Source organism: Condylura cristata, unplaced genomic scaffold (assembly GCF_000260355.1).
Source record: "Condylura cristata isolate star-nosed mole 26May11 unplaced genomic scaffold, ConCri1.0 scaffold00022, whole genome shotgun sequence".
NCBI classification, from domain to species: domain Eukaryota; kingdom Metazoa; phylum Chordata; class Mammalia; order Eulipotyphla; family Talpidae; genus Condylura; species Condylura cristata.
The window spans coordinates 25,219,750-25,224,647 of NW_004567123.1; positions in this window are offsets into that span (position 1 = coordinate 25,219,750).

Here is a 4,898-nt window from a genome sequence, read left to right on the forward strand (position 1 = left end):
ACTGAGTGGAGAGGCCAGGGATGAGAGTGCAGGACTGAAGGCCAGGCCAAAGAATTTGGCATGTGGCTGTGAGATGATGGGGAGCCGTGGATGATTTCTTAGCAAGGTTCCTCAGCCTCAGAAGTCAGGGTCAAGACAGTGCAAAAACAGGGTGGAGGAAGAAGGTTGGGGTTGGGGTGGAGAGGGGTGAGCCCTCTGCTCTGAATCAAATCTGAATAAAATAAAAGTGCTTTTAAGTCAGTTACAAAAATCTATCTGAACTATCATCCAGCCCCAGCTTCAGAAGAGTCTAGAGTTGAAAACACAAACTTCAGGTTTAGACTGCCTGGGTTTGAATCCCAGCACTGCCATGTACTAGCTGTGACACACGTGGTCAAGTTACTTAACTTCTCTGATTCTACTTCCTATTGCAGAAAATTGGGATGATAGCTTTCCCTGCACCTCACAGGGTATGATGAAGATTATGGGAGCTAATAACTGTAAAACATTTAACAGTGCCATACACATGAAAATTGTCAAATAAGGCTCTTCAAGTCCCTAATTTATGTACCAACGATGGAAGCTGATGAGTCCGACATGGTAGAATCATAATGACCCCATTCTGCGTCCTTAGCTACCCACAAGCCACCTGTTGGATAACAGACCCTAAAGAATCCCTAAGACCAACCTCTGGCTCACAGGTCTACCATCAGCTGAATGAGTATCTGTTATTTATCCACAAATTCCTGAACTTCAACCAAAGCTTCTGCTTTTTGAGAGCAGGACTTTGGGACTCTCTCTGTCTTCTGGAGAATTCTCCTCCTTCACGCTAACAGAGGGAAAGGTGGGCCATCAAAGAGGACATGACAGACCCATCCTTTTTAGAGACCTGAAGCAAAAAAAAGAGGTATTTTAGATGTGTGATGTCGATAATCCAAATTACATGCAACTTTCCTACTATTTAAAAGTTTAAAATCCAGAGAAAGAAGGTCTCTGCTGACCTTGAAGAAGACAGAAGCTGGCAGGCTGATGGGCAGCAAAAATGGGGAGCCCCTGAAGGCCAGGCCAGAGACTTCCCAGGTCTCTTCCCTTCATTTCTGACTTTCTGCAAATTGCCTCAGAATCTGGGCTCACCCTCTTGGGCTACCAAATCGGTGTTTAGGCGGAACTGAAATTTGGAGCACTGATCTCCTCAGGGGCAAATTTGATGTTGCAAACAAGACAGTGACGTGGCCAGAGGTAAGTTCTGAAGGAGGACCTGGGGGCCTGAGCGGAGTAGGGTGGGGCCTGGATGGCAAGCTGATAGAGCTCTGGGAATTGAAGCGGGGACATTCCAAAGCAAGGTGTGGTGGTGGAAAAGGCCTCTGAGGAGGGACATGAAAGGAGATTTGTCCCCAAGAAATCAGCTGATTTCTTGGAACAAGAAGGACTTCCAGGAGTTCACTTGGCACGCTGGGCGTAGCAGGCAGCTGGAGACACATTCTCTCGCAGCTCTGCTTGGAGACGAGAGTCCCCTGACTCAGTTTACCTAGCTGTGAAAGGGAAGATAGAGAGCCAGAAGTCACGTGAGGAAGGCCAGGGGTAAGGAGTGGGAGGCACAGGGTGGGAGGATGCTACCTGAGGTGCTGTGAGTTCCCAGCCTGGGACTTGGGGGAAAATGGCCTCCAGGAAGGAGGCCCCCCCCTCCCCTGGCCCCCCTTCTCAGCCTCCCATCATCTGCCTTCCGCTTTCAGGGAGACTCTTCCTCATCGGTGAAACAGAAAACAGGAGCTTGAGAAAGACTGATTTTGACTCTGATTTTTGACACTGACTAAAATCTTCTCTGGGTGTTTACAAAGTGTATTTACCAAGCACCCTTCTCTCCAAACCTCCCAATTGCTTGAAACAAGAGAGCCGTTGATTTGTGTGTGGAGTGTTTTCTTTTTAAAAAAGAAGTCATCACGAACGTTGGATCTAGAGGCATTATTTCTTTTTAAAAATAACTTGTCAAGGGGATAAAGTATTTAAGAAGCTTTCTTCTCAGCTCAGAAAGCAATAGGGAAGAGTTTAGTTTGGTTTTGTTTGTTTCACCCTAGTGAGATAGAACAGGGGACCCAGATAAAATGGGGGCCCGGAGCCAGAGACAGGAGCAGGTTGACCCTCTGCCCTGCAGTCCTCAGACCCTTTCCTGAAGCTCCCCTGCTTCTTTCTCTTCCAAGACCAACCAAGAACACAGGAGAAACAAGGAGAGAACCTCTGTTCTGGTCCCTTCCCCCTCCCCCTCCATCCCGTGCTCTCTCCCCAAACCCCCCCCAGCCCCATCATACCACTCCCACAACTGCCTTTCAGACCAACATCAGACATTCTCACACACACCAAAATGTGTGGCAAAGTCCATGACTGAGGTGTGCAGGAATACACAGGGTGACATGGAAATGAGCCTTTAAGAAATGTAGTGGTGTACATTATAAGGAGTACTTAGAAACTAGATAAATGAATAGAAACACTCAAACAGGCAGTCAGATGATAAAAGAGAGAGAGAGAATATAGATGTTGATGCGAAAAAGATGAAATGAAATCACATTTATGGAAGTCTTCTTTACTTTTTACTCAATACGCATTCATCCAAGCAATCAAGCAATGCCTTGGTTATTGAGGTCCCACAGAGTGCCAGGACCCTATTTGTGAAGCAGGAACTTCAAGGGATGAAACCTTCGTCAGACCTTAACCCCATAGACCATAAGCACTGGCAGGAAGTAGTAGAAAATAAGCAAAAAATGAAAAAATACCGTGGTGTTCTAAGGTGAGTCAGGCTAGGGGGGGAATAAAAGAAGGAAAGAAAGCAGGGAGCAGATCAAGGCAGGTCAAGAGTACCTGGTGGCAGTGAGGTGTCAGGCTGCCCAGTAGAATTTGGTGATCAGGCAGGGCAAGGACCTGCAGGAGCTGAGGCTGTTTATCTGGGGGCAGAATGATGCAGACAAGGGAGTGCTCAAACGCCCGCCCTAAGCAAGGCCAGTAGGTAGCATGTTCTAGAAGCAGTAAAGCAGCCACAATGTCAGAAACAGAACAAGAAGAGAAAGTAGAGGGACACAAAAGTCAGAGGGGAAACAAAAAAATACTAATAACTGATTTTAAAATTAATTACATCTAAAAGAAATCTAGAACTAGAAGTTTCTTCCCCTACCCATTTGACCTGGACAATTGCTATTCAGATTGCAGACATCGCTTCCTCCAGGAAGCCCTCCCTGACCACCTTTCTCAGTCTATAGCAACCAACCTCATTACTATATAGACCTTAGAGGGTCAGGTTGATTTCCTCCACAACAGTTATTTCTCTCTGGAACTGTACACTGATGAATATCTAGCTCCTTTCCCCTCCTCTTCCTCTCCCCACTCCCTTCCCTTTCTCTCTCTCTCTCCCCCCTCCCCTTCATATTAGATAGCAAACTCCATGAGGATGTTTGCTGTGATTGTTTCTGTTTTGCTCATTGTACTGTCAGTACTCAGCACAGCGCTTGGCATATGGAAAGCATACAATAAATATTTGTTCAGTGATTGAATGAATGAGCTTGGTGGCAGAACTCAAAGCCCAGTGTCCACAGAACACAAGCTGATAGCAATGGTGGAGAACTACAATTCCACAGGCTCTGGGACCCCAAACTTGGGTGGGGGGAGCAGCTCCAGAAGCTAGAGCCACTGCACAAGCAAGTGGGGGGCAGCCCATAGCCTCCACCCCTGTTTGCCAAGGCCCCATGTACTATTTCTCCAGGAGAATTGCTGTCTTCACTGGAGAAGCCAAGTCTCAGATATTCACAACAAGGCTTGGCTCCCTCTCCCACTCTGCACGCGCAGCAATAGCAGAGGCGCTCAAATGCTTCCTTTTGCTGCTCCAGAAGAATCCGAGAGCAGGGACAGGCTTTGGCACATTCGCTCGGATGTCTGACTAGGCGTGGAGAGGGCCGTGTGCTCTAGCACGTATGTGGTCGCCCTCCCGGCGCAAGTCCCGCGTGGCACCGTCCTGGATCTGACAGGTAACACAGAGCAGCTGCGTGATTTACAGGGGCTGGTGGGGAGAGTTTTCTTCTCCCACTTTGAGAGCTTGAGTGCTTCATATAAATATTTATAGGACTGTGGGCCTCCATTAACCCCACCAGTGCCACATTTCACTGGTTACATGGTGCTTGTGTGTGGACGAATGTGAAGGCCAGTGTGTGTGTGAGCTTGTGGGATGCAGCACAGATGCATGTGCATTTTGTGATAATGCAGCTACCTCAGTAAGAAAGTGATAAATTGCACTTAAAGAAAGTGCATAATTGTACAGGTTGATTGGGGGGGTGGGGGTGCATGAGCAGTTGGACATGATGCACCTGGGTGTGGATACCTGTGAGTGCACGTGCAACGCAACAACACACATGTGCACGCCTGCCTGAGAGTGTTAGCACGGTGGACGTGCAGCTGGCTTCGCCTTGAACGCACGTGCACATGCACACCTCACTCTGTGTGCGCGCGTGTGACACAGCGTTCATGCCTGCGCCTGCCCTCAGAGTCACAACACTTCTCTGTGCAGGTCCGGAGCTTCGCTGTCACACCAGAAACAGCTTCAGTGACGCTACGGATGATTCTGTCCAAACGGCCTCACCTAGAGGCTGCCTCTTTCTGAATACCTGCCCTGATGACAATATACATCTTGCAAAATTCAGCTAAGAAGAGATGACAGGTGAGAGGACTGTTGATGAACACACGTGTGCCTGCACACGCAGGTGCGTACACACACCCTTGGCCCTGGCAACTTCTCTGTGAGAGACAACAATGAGAGACTGAGCAGCAGTTTCCCTCTGACACCCTTGTTGTGTAAGCCCACAAGGCCCCTCTCTGCACCTGGGCAGGGAGTTTGGTGGCTGAAGAGCAGTAAGTGTTTCCCCCCCCACCCCACCCCCCAG